Source organism: Pelophylax lessonae (assembly GCF_965119305.1).
Source record: "Pelophylax lessonae genome assembly, chromosome: 3".
NCBI lineage: Eukaryota > Metazoa > Chordata > Amphibia > Anura > Ranidae > Pelophylax > Pelophylax lessonae.
This window is the reverse complement of record NC_138770.1, coordinates 455,349,875-455,373,702: the sequence shown is the minus strand read 5'-3', so window position 1 is coordinate 455,373,702 and position 23,828 is coordinate 455,349,875.

Sequence of the window (23,828 nt, the reverse complement as noted above, 5' to 3'; positions counted from 1 at the left end):
CGCTGTATTCAGACACAGCGGGAGTCGGCCAGGGGAGGAGAGGCGGTGATCACCGCCGCTCTTCCCCGATCGTCGGGTGAGGAAATCCGTCCACTTGTGTAAACAAAGGGGGCGGATCTCCTCTGTGACAGACAGTGACAGATTACAGGATTCAGCATAGCTGAACCTGCGATCTGTGTCTGTGTCACACAATCCCCTCCCCCCACACACATCAGTAAGCATGAGGCATACATTTAACCCCTTGATCACCAATAAAGTTAACCCCTCCCCTGCCAGTGTCAGTATTACAGTAACAGTGCATATTTATAGCATTGATTACTGTAGTAATGTCACTGGTACCCCCAAAAGTGTCAAAAATGTCAGTCAGGGGTCCGATCTGTCTGCCGCAATGTCGTAGTCCCGCAAAAAAAAAAAAAAACGCAGATCGCCGCCATAAATAGTAAAAAAAAATAAACAATAAAAATGACAAATCTTTCCCGTAGTTAGTAAACACGATAACTTTTGTGCAAACCAATCAAAATATGCCCATTGCGATTTTTTTGTAGCAGAAAACAAATTGGCCTAAAATGTTAAAAAAATGTTAAAAAAATTTTGATTTTTAAATTTTTTTGGGATTGTTATATATCAGAATGTAAAAAATATTTTTTTTTTTTCAAAATTGTCGCTCTTTTTTTCAAAAAATAAAAAAAAATCGCACAGGTGATCAAATACCACCAAAATATATGACAAAAATTGAATATATTGGATATTTTTTACCTGTCAAAGTAGAAAATGTCAAATTTTTTCACAAAATTTTCGCAATTTTTTTATTAATATCGCAAAAAATGAAAAGCGCAGAAGTGATCAGATACCAACAAAAGGAAGCTCTGTTTGTGGGGAAAAAAAGGACGTAAATTTAGTTTGGGTACGGCGTTGCATGACAGCGCAATTGTCAGTTAAAGTCACGCAGTGCCAAATTGCAAAAAGTGGCCTGGACGTAAAGCAGGAAAATCCTCCGGTGGTAAAGTGGTTAACTCAATACAGTTTTAACTTTTATTATTGAGTAGGAATTTAGCAGGGACATTTTGCCACCTAAGAATCCACTATTAATGATTTTAGTGTATTAGCGAAAATATTGGTTTGGTAAACAGATTTTAACCACTTAAGCCCCGAAGGATTTGGCTGCTCAAAGACCAGGGCCTATTTTGCTATTCGGCACTGCGTGACTTTAATGGACAATTTCGCGGTCGTGCGACGCTGTACCCAAATGAAATTGATGTCCTTTTTTTCCCACAGACATAGCTTTCTTTTGGTGGTATTTGATCACCTGTGCGATTTTTACTTTTTGCGCTATAAACAAAAAAAGAGCGACAATTTTGAAAAAATAACAATATTTTTCACATTTTTTTATATGAAATTCCCCCCCCAAAATAATTTAAAAATCAAAATTTTTTAACATTTTAGGCCAATTTGTTTTCTGCTACATATTTTTGGTAAAAAAATAAAAATCGTAATAAGCGTATTTTGATTGGTTTGCGCAAAAGTTATTTCGTTTACTAACTATGGGAAAGATTTATGTAATTTTTACTGTTTTTTTTAACTAGTAATGGCGGTGATCTGCCATTTTATTTTGCGGGACTGCGACATTGCGGCGGACAGATTGGACCCTTGACTAACATTTTTGACACTTTTGGGAGTACCAGTGACATTACTACAGTAATCAGTGCTATACATATTCACTGTTACTGTAAAAATGACACTGGCAGGGAAGGGGTTAACTTTATTAGTGATCAGTGGGTTAAATGTATCCCTAGGGGCGTGATTCTAACTGTGGGGGGGGCGTGGCTTGTGATGTAACCACAGAGACATACAATCCTACATAGCAGGATCGTGTAGTCTCTGCAGTTAGATCAGGGAGAATGACAGACGGCTTTATTTACATTAGCCGCCTGCCTTTCTCCCTCTCCAGTGGGAGATCGTGAGTGACCGGCGGACATCAGAGACGCTGGTCACTCGCGCGAGGATGTCAGGAAACGAGCAGGGGTGGGAGCATGCCTCCGGCGGCACGCGCTCGCCCCCTAGAGGCTCCTGGGCGAGCGACGTAGCTCTACGTCGGTTTGCCCAGGAGAGCCAGACTGCCGCAGTAAATAGTCGTGCGGCGGTCGTCAAGTGGTTAAAGAAATTTCTGCGTACGTACGATTTTCACCATTTCGCAAAAAGGCGCAATTGAAAATGTACAAATATTTGTTATTTATTACCTCAATATAGGTTTAGCTTTTACATTTAGAAAGAACTTAGCAGGAACTCTGTAAATTTGCTCTGTATCTGCTAATAATGATTTTAGTGCATTTTTAGCGAAAATATTGTTTTGGTAAAAATTTACGCAAATATTGCGGGGCCTTAAAAATCAGTAGCACCATTCTACTGGTCTTATTCTTTCAGAAAACATATGGTTTGGGGGGGGGGGGGTCTTCAACAAACTCTGAAAGCTGTAAGGGAACAATAACAATGAAACCCTGTAGATTTTTAGAGAAATTTGGATATTTCCGTCTTTGCGCATGTTCGATTTTCACCATTTCGCAAAAAGGCTCAATCTAAAATTTACAAATAGTGGTTATTTATTAACTCAATACAGGCTAGCTTTTATATTTCGCAGGGATTTTGTGAAAGCTGTAAGGGAACAATGAAAACCTTCAGATTTTTGGAGAAATGTGGTTATATACATTTTCGTTCAGTTTTCACCATTTTGCAAAAAGGCATAATTTAAAAATGACAAATATTTGTTATTAACAGGTTTAGCTTTTATATTTAATTGTATATTTAAAAGGAACATAGCAGGAATTTTGTAAAATTGCTGTGAGAATTTTTAGCAAATATTTTGTTTTGATTAACGCAGGGTATTAAAACCAGTAGCACCTTCTTTTTATTCTACAGGTCATTTTTTGCTTTCAGAAAATATATGGCTTGGGGGGGTCTTAAACTCTGAAAGCTATAAGGGAACAATGAAAACCTCTGTTTAGAGAAATTAGGATATTTTCATTTTTGCGTATGTTCGTATTTCGCATTTCGCAGAAAAGCCCAATCTAAATAGTGGTTATTTATTAACTCAATACAGGTTAGCTTTTATATTTGTAAAATGTGCTGTGTTTTTGTTTGCTAATAATGATTTTAGCATATTTTTAGCAAAAAAATGTTTCGATAAACATTTGCACATGTGTCTTTGGGCCCTAAAAATTAGTAGCACCTTATTTGTATTCTACTGGTCATGTGCTTTCAGAAAATGTATGGCATGGGGGTCTTTAACTCTGAAAGTTGTAAGGGAAAAATAAAAAAGTAATGGAAAAATTGCAAAAATGGCCTGGCCAGCTAAGTTTAACCTCCCTGGCGATATGATTATTTTAGATTTTAGGTGCTGAAAGCGGTACCATTATTTTGCATGTAATTCTTAAGGATGAGCAGCGTTCTTCTTTAGAACATCTCAGGTATGATAAAATTTGAAACACAAAACCATAAATTATAATATAATCTAACTATAAATAATAACAAATAATAATAATAATACTTTTTATTCAATAAATAATAGTAAAAAACCTAATCAAAAACACTATTTTTTTTGGCCAAACAAGGATGCAATATTAGTAGTCATATTGCTTCAGTAAACGTCTGGGTATGGAAAATTTTAAAACAGGGTACAGCACAAATCAGGACAATAGTACCGCGTTTCTTTACAGATTGTCCTTCCAGTGTCGTCACGTTTAGAGCACGTTTAGAGCAGCAAACCACACACATACTTGTGGGTGCAGACTTCTTTTCCGTTGGTGGAATGTAGTCCATAAAGTGACGACGAGTCAAGCGTTCGGGGTTCACAACACCAGCAGCACGACATCCGGATCTATTTACAGCCGTTGGTGTTTGGTGCCTGAGAAATATCAGTTCGCCAACTTTACAAAGTCCACATGAACCACAGGCCTGTCACTTTTTTTTTAGTAGAATGAATGCGTTCCACAAACATTGTTCAAGAAGATGCCTGAAGATGTTTTAGTAATATTTTTTTTGTTGTTTCCGCATTGCCGGATAAAAAGTAATGGCCTGGTCAGCTCTGTCCACACCTCCCATGGTGTTATTGTAATCCATTACCAGTTGTGGTTTCATTATGTCTTTTCCAGCTTTTGTGTGTACCGTGAGAGTAGAGATGTTGTGAATGGTACTCATTAGGCACACATCTTGTTTGTCGCGCCATCTCAGTGCCATCATTTTGCCTTTCTGCCAGGCGACTATTTCTCCTGCTTTGAGCTTTTTATTGGCAAAGGTTGGCGGCATGTCTCGCCGGTTAGGTCTAACGGTCCCATATGCATCCATCTTGTTTTGAAGAAGGAACTCAGAGTTCTGGAGACGTATAAAAATTGTCTGTGGTTACACAGTACCCCTGATTCAGCAATGGCTCAATCAACGTAAGAACCAAAGCGGTTGCCATTCCATAACTGCTGAATCGTTGGTTGAATTTGGTTCCTTTCCCGGTGTATAGGACCGAACGCTATATACTGTATCCAGCCGAGTCATCCTTTGTAGGCCATTAGACTTTCGTTGATACAAATGTCTCTATCTGGTACATAGGACTGCTGGAATTTTTTTTAAATAATTTGATAAACGTCCCAAATCTTTTTGAGTTTTGGAGCTGGATGAGAAGTCTCATCAAATCCATCATTATTTGCAAAGTGCAAATACTTCATAAGGAGCGAAAATTTGTATTCCGACATGATCGTGCCAAAAAAAAAAAAAAAAGGAGTGGCCAGTAATTTGTTGGTGATCCAATACCACTTCTGCAGGGGTTTCCCCACCACTCCCTGCAGAATAATTAGGCCCAGAAACTTCCAGATGTCCGCTTTGGTCACTTGTTCCCACATTCTGCTCCTTGAAAACCACTGCAGCTTGTTGCTCCTGGTACCGATTTGTTTCCATAACAATCTTTCCAATAACCTCATTGGTCAAATAGAGTTGGAGGTATGCCAAGGGGTTGTCATCCTCAACATCCACTTTGATACCAGGTGCTCCAGTAAACGGGAACCTTGGGGGCGCTACGTGCTCCGTACCGCAGTCAATCGAGCACCAAGTCCGCACATCTCTGGGCACAGTCGCAGGATCATCGCTGAAATCGCTTTCTACGTCTGATGACGAACTTCCCCACGAATCGCTATCACTCCATTCTGCAAGCGATTCTGTGTCGCTGCCGCTGTTTTCCAGCAGGTCATATACCGCTTTTGAGGTGGCGGAGAGCTTTTTTGATGCCATGGTCGCTCTGCAGTTTCCAGACACAAAGTACAGGAAAAATGCAGGAAGGGCACTGGGGAAAGGTCAATTTATTTTATTTTAGTAATGTAATCAAATAGGATTACAATATATCATTGTGTTTGTGTTTTTAAATGTTTTAATTTGCCGCTGGTTCCACCCCCCTGTGACGTGACGCTCGCAGGAGACGGAAGCCAGGGCTCACAGCATCAGGCGGAAGATCCGGCTGCTGTATGCTGCAGGGACACATCGCGGGATCCCCGGACAAGGTAAGTACCCTCTCTTCCAGGATCCAGCGATGCTCCCTGGCGGTACCCCGGGGTTATCGCTAATGGCAGTGAAATTCCACCCCGAGTCACACTCGGGAATACCGCCAGGGAGGTTAAAAGTGGAACACAGGGCCTGGCAGTGAAAGGGTTAAAGGAAAGGTCTTCCAAAAAAAGTTGGTTAAGGGCGAGTTGGTCTCTGAAGAGCAGAGAGCACCAGATTGAGGTCCCAAGTGGAAACAGGAGAGTTGCCAGATAGTCTGAGGTGGGGTGGAATCAACGTTTGGTATGTGTTTATTGTTAGGTATGTCTCTCCTATTGTGTGCCTCCTATATGGTAATTCCCATTGTTAATTGAGTCACTTATTGTTTCTGTCTGTTGGCGAACTCTTGGAGGTTCCTATAATGGGATTAGCCTTGTGTCAGCTCTACCTCGTTATCTAAACCATTGAGTGATGTTTTGGGTAATATTTTGTTTTATTGTTCAGGTGGTGACTGACCTACTTTTGAAGTGTGTAAAAACCTGTATTTTCAAGAAACAGTTCAACAGTCTTTCCTTTCGATTTTACTTTAACATCTTGTCTGTGTATGATGCTTGGGGTAAAATGGTATTAGCAGGTCTGCTGGAACGGTTTGGAGAGCAGGAGGCACTGTTTGGCGAAAGCACCTAAGCAGGGTGCCAAGCGTTTTGTCACATTTGGTGGCAGCAGTGGGATGCTTCCTGCAGTCTGGGACATCCAAACCAGAACCCTAGGTCCGGATAGCAGAAGAGGAGAGGTACAGATACCAGCCGCCGTGGAAGAGGAATTTGTAAGGAGGCTGCAAGAGATGCGGATACAGCACAGAGGACCAGTGTCGGTACAAGTCCTTTTGGAATGGTATGACTCTGTCCGACGGCAACTCTGGAAGAAAGTGCTAGCCCGTGAGCAGTGCCACTAGGGAAAAAGTCTCCTCTCCATCCAGGAAAGGTGCTGGTCGCAGTGTGAAATGCAGGAGTTGTTATTGAGGGAACAACTGAACAAGAAGTGGACCGCTGAGTTAAGCAAGCTGGTCCAGGCAGAGATGCAGTTGGACAAGAGCTACAGAACACTCTGCTGGTATCTAGAAAAAGTGTGCCCATGGACAGCGGACAACAAATAGGGTGACTAGAAGTTGCCTATTCAGGGGGCATCTTCTGAAGATTTGGCGGAGTTTCTTCGAGCCCTGTGTTTTGTGGTAAATGCCCTTAAGGATTCTATCCAACAGATTTCCCGAGTTGTTCTTCTGTGCATATGTGAACACTATGGTTTAGGAATTGGTCAGCAGAATTTCCATGTAAGAAACTACTGACAGCTTTTCCTTGCCATGGGAAACGTCTCTTTGGTGAGGATCTGGATAAATACATCCAGAAATTTTAGGTGGAAAAATTGCATTTTTGCTGGTAAAAGAAGGATTAAACATCCATCTTTTAAAGTGTTACCGTACCTCCTAACACGTCAGCTTCTAGGCAGTTCCGACGGCCTATGCCGGCAGGGGTTAGAAGACCTCAAAATCAAGGTCAAAAACCATGGGTCCAAAGGTCCATTTAATCAGGTTCCAAATCCACCTTATGAGGGGGCGTTCCTACAATTCTCAGAAACTTGGGTAGGAGTGGTGCAGGACAGGTGGGTCTTGTCCGCTACATGATAGGGTTTCGAGAGTTTCCTCCTTCTCGGTTTCTGGGTTCAAATGTCCCTGTTTGCCCAGTAATAAGGAAGTCCTTTTTCCAGGCTCTGGAACATTTGTGGGTACAGGGCGTGATTGTGGAGGTTCCAACTAGCAAAAGGTTCACATGTTTTCTACTCAAATCTCTTTACAGAGCCAAAACCAAATGGCGAGGTAAGACCCATTCTAGATTTCAAATCTCTGAACCAGTATCTGACCATTCTTAATCAATCTGCTCTGTGGTAGCCTCTCTAGAAGGGGAGATTTTCTGGCTTCCATAGGAGGTCAAGGTTGCATACCTCCATGTACCAATTTTTCAGGCTCCTTCCGAGGTTCTGCGGTGTTCAGTAGGACAATGCCATTTCCAGTTTTAGCTCTACCATTTGGTCTGGCTACAGCTTCCCGTGTGTTTACAAAAATCTTGGCCCCCAGTGTTAGCCTTTCTAAGGCCCCAAGGCGTCTGTCATGGGTTACCTGGACTACCTACTGTTAAAGAATAGTTCAGGCTTAGGGCGAACACAAGATGTGTCCCTAACGATCCAGTGCCTTGAGGCTTTGGGTTACATAGTTACATAGTTTGTGAGGTTGAAAAAAGACATCAGTCCATCCAGTTCAACCTATGATGTGTGTGTGTGTGTTAGTACATTGTATACCCCTGTATGTTGTGGTCTTTAAGGTGCCCATCTAATAGTTTTTTGAAACTATCGATGCTCCCTGCTGATTCGACTGCTTGTGGAAGCGAATTTCACATCCTTACTGCACTGATAGTGAAGAACCCCTTACGTATTTTAAAGGTTAAACCATTTTTCCTCTAGTTTTAGTGAGTGGCCACGTGTCTTATTGGATTCCCTTTCTCTAAAAAGTTTGTTCCTTATGCTAGGGTCCTCACCAGTACAGTATTTGTACATTGATATAATTTCCCTCCTCAAGCGTCTCTTCTCCAGAGAGAATAATTTCAATGCTTGTAGTCTTTCCTCATAGCCGATGCCCTCCATTCCTCTAATTATTTTTGTTGCCCTTCTCTGGACTCACTCCAGTTCCAGCACATCCTTCCTGAGGACCGGTGACCAGAACTGGACAGCATACTCCAGATGTGGCCGGACCAGAGTCTTGTAGAGTGGGAGAATAATCTCTTTATTTCTGGAGTGAATCCCCTATTTTGTACATGCCAGTATTCTGTTGGCTTTGCTTGCAGCGGCTTGGCATTGCATGCCACTGCCAAGCCTGTTGTCCACTAGGACCCCCAGGTCCTTTTCCATCTTAGATTCACCCAGAGGTTTCCCCCCCCTAGTGAGTAGTTTGCTTTCGTGTTTCTGACGCCCAAGTGCATTACTTTACATTTTTCAACATTAAACCTCATCTGCCATGTAGTTGCCCACCCCATTATTTTGTTCAGGTCTGCTTGTATGATTTCCACATCCTGCATAGAAGATATTGGCATGCTTAGTTTAGTATCATCCGCAAATACTGAGATTGTGCTAGATATCCCCTCTTGATCATTTATGAATAAATAAATTAAACGAGATTGGTCCCAGGACAGAACCTTGGGGGACCTCATTTTCCACACCCGCCCAATCCCAGTACTCCCCATTTATCACCACCCTCTGGACTCTCCCCTGGAGCCAGTTCTCTATCCAGGTACTCACCCTATGGTCCATACCTACATTCCTTAGTTTGTACAGTAAGCGTTTGTGGGCAACGGTGTCAAAGGCCTTTGCAAAGTCCAGATACACCACATCCACAGGCTTACCTTTATCTAGGTGGTAGCTCACTTCATCGTAGAAGGTTAATAGATTGGTTTGGCAAGAACGATTTTTCATGAATCCATGATGATTTACTACTAATAATACCGTTTTCATTACTATAGTCTTGTATATGGTCCCTTAACATCCCCTCCAAAATCTTGCAGACTACTGATGTTAGGCTAACCGCCCTATAGTTTCCTGGGATATATCTCGATCATTTTTTTAAATATTGGTACCACATTGGCTTTTTTCCAATCAGCTGGCACCATACCCGTCTGTAGACTATCCTTAAAGATCAGGAATAATGGTCTGGCAATCACCTGGCTGAGCTCTTTAAGAACCCTCGGGTGCAAGCCATAAATCACCGGTCCCGGTGATTTATTTATGTGAAGTTTCTCTTGTTTAGTTCTAAGTCTATCTTCTGTTAGCCATGGCGGTACTTCCTGAGGTATATTATTTAGTTTAGCCTTACAAGCTGGGTTAGTGTAGCCCCCCAAATCTTTTGTGTTCTTTTTGGGTTGGATTATCAATCTAGAGAAATCGACCTTAAAGCCTGTTTCAGTCTTGGAATATTTGGGTCTTATTCTCGACACAGTTCAGGTAAATGTTTTTTTGCTGTCAAAAAAGGTTGTAGCCCTAAAAAGTCTGGTTCAGTTCATAGGGAGGAAAAAGTTTCCCTCCATACGACTATGCATGATACTATTGGGCAAAATGGTGGCCTCTTTCAAGGCAGTCCCTTATGCTCAATTCCACTCCAGACTGTTTTAGAGCAGTATTCTCTCTATTTGGAACAAGAAGGTCCAAGCATTGGATTCCCCTATGTCGCTTGCTCCAGGGGTCAGGCAGGATCTGTCTTGGTGGATGGTTCTCATCAACCTAAGCAAAGGAAAATCTTGCCAGTAACCTGGAAGGTTGTAACCACAGACGCCAGCCTGGGGACTTGGTCTTGGGTAGAGAATCTCTTGCCCATCAACATCTTGGAAACCAGGGCAGCCCATTTGGCGCTGTGCCATTGGACAACCAAGTTGCGGGTGTGTCCTGTCGGTATTCAGTCCGACAATGCGACCCTGGTGGCTTATATCAACCATTAAGGGGGCACCAGGAGCCAATTGGTTCAGAGAGAGGTGAACCACATACTGAAATGAGCAAAGAGGGATGTTCCATGTTTGATAGCAGTATTCATCCCGGATGTGGACAATTGTCAGGCAGACTTTCTAAGTCGCCAGCAATTGTATCCAGGGGAATGGTCCTTGCATCCCGAGGTGTTTCAGCTGATATGTCAACATTGGGGTACCCCCGACTTCGATCTATTGGCATCCACGTTCAACAACAAGCTGGACAATTTTGTGTCCAGAACCTGTAATGTTCCGGTACCTTTGGTACCCTAAATTACACTTTCCACAAGTGTATGCGCCCTACCATTTACTTTTGGAAATGTGCGCATACACCTTTAAGACTGGAGCTGTCATCACTCAGCGCCGGACTAGATGGCTATTTAAGGCGTCGGTTCTCACTCACATGTGTTCGTTCAAACACCCTTATCTGGATGCTAACCTTGCTTGAAGCTTCCATGCTTGCAAGCTTACTTCGCTGATGGAACCTCGCTGCGCTGATCCCTGTATCCCGCTACTGGATCATCCGCCTCTCCTGAACCACCCTTCGGCTGTATCGCTAATAGTGCTAAGTACCCCGCAGGAGAATTCTCTATAAACTTATACTAAGCTTACACTATCTAGCTCTGCATAGTAGAGACTGTTTATCACATCTACATAAACTAGATTGCTAGCTCTTGAGACTACTGCTACTTTTCTGCACTGGGTTGATCTCTTTTGTATGTCCACCTGCTATTCTATCATCTGCTATCATACAACATTGCTAAACCTTCCTGCATCCATCTGCTACTGTCTCACCTTCAAGTGTCTATCACCTACCACCTCCACTCAACCTATCCCTCAACCTTCATCATTGTGTTACCACATGCATAAAGTCACTCTAAGAACCAGCTTGCTAATTGTGTGTATTTACTGGCTGAAATAAGACCTTCCACACATGATGAGTCATTGAGGTTGGGAATGGTATCTCAGCATATCTCTTACATGACTGCTGACGTGGAACTATTTCTGCAGCTGAAAATCCACACCATATAAAAACGCAGGAGCGTTACAGATTGAACGAACCCAAAAATGGATTCAGCAGAAATAGTTCCAGAAATAACCACTCAGGTGACACAATTAAAACAGCAAGTATCTGCGTTAATACACGACTTGCTGAATTAAAAGAAGACAATCAGGCTCTGTCGCAGCAGGTAATTAGACTGACACAACTTACCTCTGCTCAGTCCCCTGAACCCAAGATAAATCCCCCTTTGGTATTTACAGGCGATCGCAAAAAATTTCGCGAATTTAAAAACGCATGTGAGTTACTTTTTTTGCTAAAACCTCATACCTACCTTACTGATCACATTAAGGTTTGTACTATTATTTCTTACCTATCAAGCGATCCTCGAGCCTGGGCAGATTCTCTTTTTGAGAAAAACGACCAGCTTCTCAACTCCTATGCCTTGTTCCTGGCAGAGCTCACTAGCCTATATGATGACCCCAATAGGCAGAGTACTGCTGATCTTCAGTTAAGATCCTTGAAACAAGGAAGGAGGCCTGTGGAAGACTTTGTCGCAGAGTTCAAGAGATGGACCCTTGATTCAGAATGGAATGATGCATCTCTGAAAACCCAATTTAGGCTTGGCCTATCAGAAGCCGTTAAGGACGAGCTCGCCCGAGCGGATCTGCCAAAAACCCTGGATGCATTAATACAACTCAGTATTACCATAGATAGAAGACTACGAGAAAGAAAGGCTGAAAAGATGGGAATGCCATTATCCATTTCCTCTCGGAGTCTGGCCGTTCCTATGGAGGTAGGAACCATACGCCCACCGCTATCAACTATGGAAAAAGCCAAAAGACGAAATGAAAATCTCTGCTTGTACTGTGCATCCCCGGATCACAAGATAAACGTCTGTCCCCTAGTCAACAAAAAGAAGGGTGAGTGTTCACATGTCTCTCTAGGAGGATTGACAACTTCATTCACTAACCCCTACATTTCTGTTTTTTTGACATTACAGTGGGACCAGAACAGGATTACTACTAAGGCCATGATTGACACAGGATCTTGTGGAAATTATATGGATATATGTTTTGCTGCTTTAAATAAAATTCCTATTATTTCTAAACTCAAACCTGTCTCAGTAAGTCTTATTACCGGTGTTCCGTTATCCTCTGGTCCGATCACCGATCAGACACAAGCACTTCTAGTCACTATTAACGAGTCTCATAGGGAGACTTCTACCTTCGATTTAATACCATCACCCCACTTTCCCATTGTGTTGGGACTTCCCTGGTTGCACACACACCAACCAACCATAGATTGGAAGAAACGGTCCTTGACCTTCCCTTCTTGTTATTGCGAGGAAACGTGTAACCTCCCGTTTTCCGGGAAGATTCTGTCTGTGGTGACAGATGAGATTGCACCACTATGTTATTAGGATCTTTCTGAGGTTTTTCTTGAGAAAAATGCTCAAGCATTACCTCCTCATCGAGACTATGATTGTAGCATTGATCTACTCCCAAATAGCAAATTGCCGTTCGGTCATGTTTATCCTCTTTCACAGGATGAACTTGCCCATCTCAAAACCTATTTGGATGAGAACTTGGAAAAAGGTTTTATTAGACCTTCCACTTCTTCCACAGCAGCAGGACTCTTTTTTGTTCGCAATAAAGATTCAAGTCTCAGACCTATCATCGACTACAGGAAATTGAATGCTATCACAATAAAAGATCGCTATCCTCTACCGCTTATCCCTGAGCTCATTGAGCAGGTGCGTGGAGCTACCTATTTTTCAAAATTAGACCTGAAAGGAGCATACAATCTCATTCGAATCCGTGATGGACATGAGTGGAAGACTGCGTTCAGAACTAGATACGGATTGTTCGAATATCTTGTGATGCCATTCGGCCTATGCAATGCCCCTGCAGTTTTCCAACGATTTATAAACGATATTTTTAAAGACTTACTAGATGTCTGTGTTGTGGTATATCTGGACGATATACTTATATATTCATGGACCCTGTCTGAACACATAAGACATGTAAGACTTGTATTATCGAGATTGCTTGCACATAATCTTTATGTGAAGCTGAAGAAATGCTTGTTCCATAAAGATGAGGTACTCTTTCTAGGCTACATCATATCCAAAACAGGAATCGAGATGGACATGAGTAAAATATCCTGCATTCAGGATTGGCCTACACCAACTACACGCAAGGCGCTACAGCGATTCCTGGGATTTTCAAATTTCTACAGGAAGTTCATAAAAAACTTTTCTGCTATTGTGAGACCCCCTCACACAGCTCACTAGCATAAAAATACCTTTTAAATGGTCAGAAGAAGCAAATAAGGCTTTCCACTTGTTAAAGACAAGGTTTACTTCCGCTCCCATATTACGCCATCCAGACCCATCCCTCCAATACATTCTGGAGCTAGATGCGTCAAACCTGGCAGTAGGAGCAATACTCTCCCAACGACCTACCCCCACTTCACCACTTCATCCAGTCGCCTTTTTTTCTAAATCCCTGAGCAGTCCCGAGATAAATTACCCCGTGGGTGAGAAGGAACTGCTTGCTATAAAATTGGCTCTGGAGAATTGGCGACATTTACTCGAAGGCACCCAATTACCAATAATTATATACACGGACCATAAAAACCTCCAATATCTTCAGACTAGCAAAACTCTCTCGCATCGACAGGTACGATGGTCACTATTCTTTCTAAGGTTTAACTTCCTAGTGACCTACACACCTGCAGATAAGAACAAAAAGGCGGATGCACTATCACGACTAACTGAAGAAAACTACTTTGAAATTCCTTCCGTTCCTATAATACCTCACAAACGCATTATTGGAGTTGTCCGTTCCTTGAAGGAAGAGGTTCTGCATGGTATAAGGTTGGATTCACCCCCACCACAACTAACTACCGATGCAGAAGGCTTCCTCTACTACAACGACAAACTTTACATACCACCTACCCTACGCACCAAGATCTTGGAATTATCGCATGATGTGCCTATGGCAGGACATATGGGTATGACAAAGACTTTCAATTTGATTTCTCGGCAATTCTGGTGGCCTGACATGAAAACATCTATACAAAAATTTGTCTCTTCATGCAATGTCTGTGCCAAGTCCAAAATTGACACTACGAGACCATCCGGTCTACTATGCAGTCTACCAATACCCCAAACTCCATGGGAGGTTCTGTCATTGGACTTCATCGTAGAATTGCCTCCTTCCAAAGGATTTAATACCATCTTGGTGTCAGTGGACCATCTGACAAAGATGGCACATTTCATTGCTATTCGCAGACTACCTTCGTCCAAACAAACAGCAGAACTCCTGATGAAACATGTCTTCAGATTACATGGTATCCCAAAAACTCTTTTGTCTGACCGTGGATCCCAATTTATTTCTAAATTCTGGCAAGAACTATGTCACATACTACGGATTGAGCGGAAGCTCACTTCTCCTTACCATCCGCAGACCAACGGACAGACTGAAAGAGTCAACCAATGCATCGAGCAGTATTTACGTTGTTACACTTCTTACCAACAGGATGATTGGTTGGATCTTCTCCCCCTGGCAGAATTTGCCTACAACAACGCAACTCACAGTACAACCAAGCAGAGTCCGTTCTACTTGAACTATGGGTTCCATCCCTCTATTCTCCCTCCACGCATCCTTCCTTCAAATAACCCAGTAGCCTCAGACTATCTTTCCCAAATAAAGGATTCTCTGGGTTTACTAAATACTACCATTGCACACGCTCACAGTCAACAAAAGAAGTACTATGATCTTCGTAGAAGACCTTCTCCACAGTATACTATCGGTATTCCATGCTTGCAAGCTTACTTCGCTGACGGAACCTCGCTGCGCTGATCCCTGTATCCCGCTACTGGATCATCCGCCTCTCCTGAACCACCCTTCGGCTGTATCGCTAATAGTGCTAAGTACCCCGCAGGGGAATTCTCTATAAACTTATACTAAGCTTACACTATCTAGCTCTATTATAGTAGAGACTGTTTATCACATCTGCATAAACTAGATTGCTAGCTCTTGAGACTACTGCTACTTTTCTGCACTGGGTTGATCTCTTTTGTATGTCCACCTGCTATTCTATCATCTGCTATCATACAACATTGCTAAACCTTCCTGCATCCATCTGCTACTGTCTCACCTTCAAGTGTCTATCACCTACCACCTCCACTCAACCTATCCCTCAACCTTCATCATTGTGTTACCACATGCATAAAGTCACTCTAAGAACCAGCTTGCTAATTGTGTGTATTTACTGGCTGAAATAAGACCTTCCACACATGATGAGTCATTGAGGTTGGGAATGGTATCTCAGCATATCTCTTACATGACTGCTGACGTGGAACTATTTCTGCAGCTGAAAATCCACACCATATAAAAACGCAGGAGCGTTACAGAACCATAGATCATGACACTATCGGAACAGATGCCTTAGTGACCCCTTGGTCACAATTCAGCCTGATGTATGCATTTCCTACGATCCAACTTCTGCCACGGTTGTTAAGCAGAATTCAGATGGAAGGGAAGCCAGTGATCCTGGTGGCTCCTGCGTGGCCCAGGAGGCCTTGGTTTTCAGAGGTTGTGAGGTTAGCTGTGGGGGAGACATGGTTGCTTCCTTGACAACCAAGATCTGCTCTCCCAAGGTCCCATATTCCATCCTGCTTTAAGGTTGCTGAATTTGACAGCCTGGCTATTGAAACCAGAATCTTGAAGGAGCAGGATATCTCGGGCTCGGTTTTGGCTACATTGATTAATGCCAGAAAACCTGTCTCTAGGAGAATCTATTATAGAGCTTGGAAATCATATATCTCTTGGTGTGAATCCAAGAAATGGCATCCTCGTAAGGATGTCATTGGTAGAATTCTTGCTTTTTTTTTTAGGTTGGGGTGCTCTTAAAATTGGCATTAGGGACCATTAAAGATCAAGTCTCAGCCTTGTCGGTTTTTTCCAGAAACCTTTAGCGACGCACTCTTTGGTGTGGACATTTTTGCAAGGTGTGATTTGCATTGTTCTGCCAATTAGGCCACCTCCTTGGGATCTGAATCTTGTACTCTCGGCACTGCAGAGGCAGCCCTTTGAACCTATCAGGCAGATTCCCTTGGTATTATTGGTAAGGGAATTGTTTTTTTTTTGGTTGCTATAACCTTGGCCAGGAGGGTCTCAGAGTTAGCGGCTTTCTTCCTGTAGAGAGACATTTTTGATCCTTCATCCGGATAATGTGATCTTTCGGCCTTATCCATCCTTTTTGCCTAAACCGACACACACTGACCTAAGTCAGTGAGTCAGCGCTCACTGGACCACTCTGGAGGGGACCACATGACCAGTGGTGCCACAGATGAAATCACAAATTAAATGTAAATAACATTAAATGGATAAATGAATGAATTAAATAAATAATAAAAAAAAATAATAATTGAGTGACAATGGAAATATTACAGGGCAAACAAGATACAAGAACCTCAAATGTATAGAAGTCCTATTCAATCATGCGATGATCCCGAGTGGATGGATCCTTGCTGATGAAAGAGTACAAAAAGTCCAAATCAGAGTACTGGGGTGAAGATTAGACAGGCAGCTCCTCAAGAGGTAGGGATACCCTCCAAATATGTAACAAAGAAAAAGTACAAGGGCGCCAAGTCATAAAGGTAGATGAACAGCTGTATAATTTAATGTAGTAACTTACATGTTAAAAACAGGTATTCCAATAAGACAGAATGCATGGTGCAAAAGGACAGTCCCCACAGTGGATCCTATGGAAGATGCAAGATGAAGGATAATTGCATCTGGGTCCTGTATGGCGGGTCTAGTATAATGGTGAAGGCAGTCCTGGATACCAGCAATACCGGGTGATGCCGCAAATGGCGTGGGCTCCCTGGCTGGGCAGCCTCACCGCAATCCGCCATGCAGCAGGGAGGTAATGACCCGGAAACCGGAAGTAGAAAGGACAAGTCTGTCGGTTCCTCCACGGAAGCCGACAGGAACGAACACTGAACCAAGAGTGGAGGGCGGGCCATTATGCTCACAAGAGGATGGAGAGTATAATCAGACGCCACTGGGGGATTTTAATGCAGGATCCAAAATTGGCTCCTGTTTTACCTAAGTATCCCCGAGTCATTTATAGGAGGCCCAGAAATGTAAAAAACATAATAGCCCCGAGCAGGTTTAAAAAGCCCAAAATTTCCACACAGCCCCTTCTTACCTTTTGTAACTTAGTGGGCATGCATCAATGTAAAAAAAATCTTATGCAAGATGTGCCCCTTTGTTACACACAGACAGAAGTGGTTTCAGGGTCCATTAGGGAAAAAATACATCCACAAATCTATAGTTGCTCCACTGAGTTTGTGGTGTATTGCCTGACGTGTCCCTGTGGTCTCCTTTACATGGGATGCATCATCCGCACAGTGCGTGCCCGCTTTGGAGACCACAGAAGATTAATTGAAAAGGGGTCTGTGGAGCATAGTGTCCCCAGACATTTTCGTCTCCATCACAATCAGTCGACTGAGGGACTATGGGTTTGGGTCATCGAGACCATCCCCCCCTGCGATTCAGTGGCAGAGCATTTCCAGACCCTCTGCCATAGGGAAACTTTCTGGATTTTCACTCTTAATTCCTTGGCCCCCGGGGGGTTAAATGAGGAGCTTGAAATTAACACCATTTTATAGTGAGCACCATGGATGTGATTATGTACTGTTGCTAATTTTGGTATTTTTGGTAATTTTATGCATTTCTCTTCTTTTTACAACGAGTCCTGCTGACATTTGCTGTTCTTTGCCCCCCCCTTTTTTTGTCCTTGCCAGCGGTTAATTGGTTAACCCCCAGTGAGGTTGTTTGCCTTTTATGTATGTTTTATCAATCGATTTTTTATAGAGCCAAAGTTTTGAGGTGTATTTTATTATTCTTCTACTGATGCTATATAATTACTAATATTCAGGTTTTTATAATAGAGTCCCATATTTATATCTACATTTATATGTACATACACATCCTCTATATGTGACACGTTCACATAAGATAGGTTATACCACTTTTGCAGTTGGGGTTCTATTAATTTAATGTTTTAATTATATTCCATGTATTTATATTTTTAAATGAATCCAATGGGGAGGTGTCTTTTCTATGTTCCACACTGAGTTAGTCACTCCGCTCTTATATAGGGTTTTATATATGCTAATTAATGTGATGTTCCTTTAATATGTATTGCCTCTGTTGCTGCTGGGAGGTGTTTGTCCCTCCCCTCTCTCTCTTTTTTCCTCTTTGTTAATTTCTCTTCCGTTTTTATAGGTGTCACCTGAGGTTTGTCCAATCCTCAGCAGTGTAATTGTTTCCTATGATTATAAATACTTTCCATGGTGGAGGGGCGGGCCTGCCTGATGAAGGAGGAACACTCTTGGTTCAGTGTTCGTTCCTGTCGGCTTCCGTGGAGGAACCGACAGACTTGTCCTTTCTACTTCCGGTTTCCGGGTCATTACCTCCCTGCTGCACGGCAGATTGCGGTGAGGCTGCCCAGCCAGGGAGCCCACGCCATTTGCGGCATCACCCGGTATTGCTGGTATCCAGGACTGCCTTCACCATTATACAGGACTCGCCATACAGGACCCAGATGCGATTATCCTTCATCTTGCATCTTCCATCGGATCCACTGTGGGGACTGTCCTTTTGCACCATGCATGCTGTCTTATTGGAATACCTGTTTTTAACATGTAAGTTACTACATTAAATTATACAGCTGTTCATCTACCTTTATGACTTGGCGCCCTTGTTCTTTTTCTTTGTTACTTTTTGCCTAAACCACTTATTGCCTTTTCACCTAAACCAGGATATAGTTCTGCCTTCCTTTTTCAAAATCCTCAGACTCCAGAGGAAAGATTGTTGCATTCACTAGATGTGGTCCATGCAGTTAAAGTCTATTTGAAGTCATCTGCACTAATCTGTAGTACTGATGCCTTTTTTGTATTGCCAGAAGGGCCTAGGAAAGGCCAAGCGGCAACTACTTCCACTATCTCCAGGTGGATTTGTCAAATCATTGTTCAAGCTTATGGCTTAAAGAGTAAGATTTCGCATTTTTCACTGCCTCGGGTGAGTGCTTCTTGGGCAGTGCATCATCAAATATCTAAGGCTCAGATTTGCAAAGCTGCTACTTGGTCTTCAGTTCATACAGTCACAAGGTTTTATCAGGTGGATGTTAGAGCCCGAGAAGGGGCTCTGGTTGGTATTAGCGTGTTGCAAGCAACACTATAAGTTCCAATTGTTCTTTGTCCAGGGGCAGTTATGGGATTCTGTGTCCCCTCCCCTCAAGGGCATTGCTTTAGGACATCCCAGATAGTCATTATTACCTGCTCTGTGTCCTATGATGTACGATAAAGAAAATAGGATTTTTCCTACAGCTTACCTGTAAAATCCTTTTCTTGGAGTACATTACGGGACACAGAGGTCCCTGCCCTCTTTTTCTGGGATCTTCCTTGCTTGCTTCAAAAACTGAGGTTCTTCCTGTATGGGAGGGGTTATATGGGTGGAACTTCCTGTCTATTGGTTGCCAGTGTCCATTCACCTAAAGGTAGCGTATAACCCAGATAGTCATTATTACCTGCTCTGTGTCCCGTGATGTACTCCAAGAAAAGGATTTTACAGGTAAGCTGTAGGAAAAGTCCTATTTTTTGCAAAATGTCAAAGAAATTTCGAGAAAAGGTGGATTGCCCTTTATTTGGGCCATAAACATTTGCTATGGTAACTTCACGGCCTGCTAAAATACCTTTATCAATAAGAAATCTACTATCATTGTCCTTGTAAACATGTTGGACTTGCAAAGCTAATGAATGATGAAGAAAAATGGTGACCACCTTAACCTTACCAGGATTGAGAGTATAGAAAGATTGGTTGTAAGATTTAAGGAAATAGGAGGGGTGATTATTTTGCGAGAATTGCGTTTCCTGATGGAGGATTATTTTTGCTCCCAGATATTTATAGTGCAAAAATGCCTTTTGTTTGGGGAATTAAAATCCTGAACATTATGAGGATATACATGTTATGTTCATGTTTGTTGAGATAAAATTTACTTTTAGTTAAATGGTTTAGGTTTGCATTTCTCTGCAACATCAAAGCACATCTGTTGTGCAAGAGAACCATATAGTGTCAAAAAGACTGAAATCCAACAAGAGATTAGAACATTAAAAGTAAATTACAAGAAAATAGAAAAAAAAAAAAAACTTACAATCAAAATTGGTGTTGAAAAAACAGCATAAAATAGATATGCAAAATAACAGTCAGGACCAGAAGATAAAAACATCTTTGGTCTACAAAAACAACCAACCGATATCTATAGATCTCAAACTCAGTGCTCCAGAACCGAAGGGCTCGAAAAAGGCTATGTGTCCTAGAAAACTGAGTATCCTTTCTAGGAAATGGACACGTTTCTAAGAAATGAGTCTGAAGGAGTCAGAGACCAACTATTTTATTCAGGACGGGAGGACTGAGTGGGGGGGAAGAATGTGCGGACATAGGCAGGTTAGGTCTGCTTACAGATGAATCCAAAAAAAAGTTTAACTGTGTATGCCAGACTATAGTAGCAGAAACTTCTATGAACAATTGTTCTGTCTCTAGAACAGAGAGCTAAATCTTCCTGCTCCATAAACTTCCGATACCATATTTCTTTGAGTTTTGCCTAATAAAACAGTGTTTTGAACCACTACTACTACGCTCACTTTCATGCAAGATAGGCACAAGTTAATAAATGGCAAAACAATTGATTACATTTATTGTAATAATAATAATTCTAACATTCAATGATTAGTTACAGAATCAATAGATATAGCAACAAAGAACTAGCATCAATACATCACCGGATATTGTAGCATCACCCGTTGCCTCTACAATTGGGGGAGTCCAGCAATCAGCAAGGGGAACACCGGGAAATCGACTCAAGGCACGTCTGCTGCGTCTTCAGAAAAGTCCAGATTTTCCCCAGAGAATCCCCTTCATTTATACCATAATTCTATCAAGTCATTCTTGCCACGCATGCGTAATAAATATTTGCTGTGTTAGCAGCATGCATGGATATGCGCAGTCCATAGATCCGGCGCATGGACGACTCATGCGGACATGTGCAATAACTTGTTTTTAATGACTGCTCATCTTATTCCCACAAGACTGCTCCTTTTCATTCCCACAAGTCATATCTATGATAACAACAGGTTCTCAACCTGAAGCGGCCTTGATTCCCATGAAATCATTTGATAACAACCGGCTTATTCCAACCATCAACTCTATTTGTCTGAACTGAAATAATCCTTGTTCATATGAAAATGGCATCCATTATTTGATGAAGATTCAATTATTTTTAACTATTCACTCTTTCTGATACAACCGTATCACAATCGTATCACACTTTGATCTCAAATTTATTAGAACAAGCCAGGTGAAACTACAAATTGATAAAAATTAACATCAATCAGTACAAAATTGCATACAATAAAGAAACAATGCTCTGAAATACAGGATGAGGTAACAAAAACTCACTTTTTAAGCTCTCTCAGGGGTGATGGTGAGAGATTGAGAAAACATGGCTTGATGCCCTGCTGTATTTTCTCAAAATGGTGGCTGATTCGCTTCCTTTGGAAACCCTACCCAGAATGCTCTGGTTCCTAACAACTTTATTTAATACATGCTGAGTTTACAATACATAACACAGCAGAACAACTGAAGCTATACCAAAAAAGAACAGTAGGTGGCACCTGCGCTCTGCACATAACTAATTTGTGTGAATCAAGAAAACCCAAAATGTTATTTTAAGCAACATAAACACAAGTAATCAGAATAAAAGTCTGGTGGACAGAATAACAATAATGAAATCAAACAGAGGTAGAATTCCTAACGTATTTATGCGTAGCCATAAACACTACAGGGGGAAGATCTGAAGTCAGATTCTAGGAAAAATAACCTTGTTCTAAAAAAAAAAAATATTTTTGGCATATGATGTCTCTTGTATAGTAATAAAAAAAAGGTAAGCATGAGGCAGTCAAAGTGGAGCCATTCATATTAGGTATGTCTCTGATTAAAGTAAAACTAGCCAGTAGAGGGCAGCATTGGCATAAACGTGAAAAAAGAAAACTAGTTCATAAATTGGGCGGCACAGTGGTGTAGTGGTTAGCACTTTCACCTAGCAGCAAGAGGGTTGCTGGTTCGAATCCCAACCACGACACTACCTGCCTGGAGTTTGCATGTTTTCCCTGTGCCTGCGTGGGTTTCCTCTGGGTACTCCGGTTTCCTCCCACACTCCAAAGACATGCTGGTAGGTTAATTGGATCCTGTATAAAATTGGCCCTACTATGTATGAATGAATGTGAGTTAGGGACCTTAGGTTGTAAGCTCCTTGAGGGCAGGGACTGATGTGAATGTGCAATGTATATGTAAAGCGCTGCGTAAATTGACAGCGCTATATAAGAACCTGAAATAAATAAATAAAATAAACCAGAACTGCCTGATTGTTACTGAATTTTTATGGAGCAAATGTCTCTTTTGTTCCCAGTTGCTATGAAGGGGTGAGAAGTGTAAAAAGGAGAAGAAAAAAAATTAAAGGTTTTTTGGCTATTTACAGTTTGGAGGGTCCAGATTTCCCACTTCATGGCGTGTTCTACGGTGGTCGCATCGTGGAGAAGGGGTGTTCCACAAGGGTGAAATCCGAGGAGTTGATGAAAGTCTTTGTGGATTTCCAGCTTCCACGAGGCCCAACTTCACTAAGATGTCTTGAACTTCAGCTAAGGTGGTTGCAATATATACGTGGAACTGTTGTGGGGAATAATTAGCTTGAATGGGAAATTCTATCTGTAACAGATGTGGGCAGCTGCCAATGCAGAGGTAATCTCTTTGAATTTCCTCTTTCTCTCCAGTGTGGCCTTTGAAATGTCATTGTATATTTTTAGCGTAATGCCATCCAGGTTAATGGTTTAGGAATTTCTTGCCGCTCTCAGAATCTCTTCTTTGGTAAGAAAGTCCTTCATACACAATACGATATCTCTAGGGGGTTTGTCAGGGTGCGGTTTAGCCCTGAGTATACGATTGCACGTGAATGAGGAGGCAGCCATATTCGGTAGAAGAAACTTGAAGAGCCTCATAGTGTATGATGTGAGATCTGTTACTGATTCTGGGGCCCCTCTGATTCGCAAATTTCTCCTCCTATTGCAGTTGTCTAAGTCCTCTACATGGGCTTGTAGTTGAAGAAAGGCAGCTGAAAGAGCTTTGTGTTCTCTGGAGAGATCATTGTAAGCAATAGAAAGCTCATCGTGTTTGGTTTCAAGCATGTTGGTGCGAGAGCCCAAAGAAGCAATTTCCTGGGGCAAGATGTTGGTGGATTTTTGTAGTTGAAAATATGTGAATAAACTGCACTAACTTAAAACTAATCTGTAAAGTAAAACACAATATAAAGCTGCTAACACTCCAACTGACAGTGATGGTGATCAAAATATTAAGAAAAATAGTGCAGTGCTAAAAATGTGTGAGTAAATGTGCACGAAGTAAAACATGAACAATCAAACCAAAATGCAAAAAAATGCAAAAAATCTAAGTCCAGAATGTCCATAAAGTTTAAACTGTGACTTGAAAAAGGTGTTGACTCCAGCATGTGAAATAACTGCAACAAACGATAAATCCCACACAAAAGGAATAAAGGAATCAAGATGTGCTCACCAGATGGTATGGACCCAAAGTACTGTACAGCAAATGGGTCATACACACTGT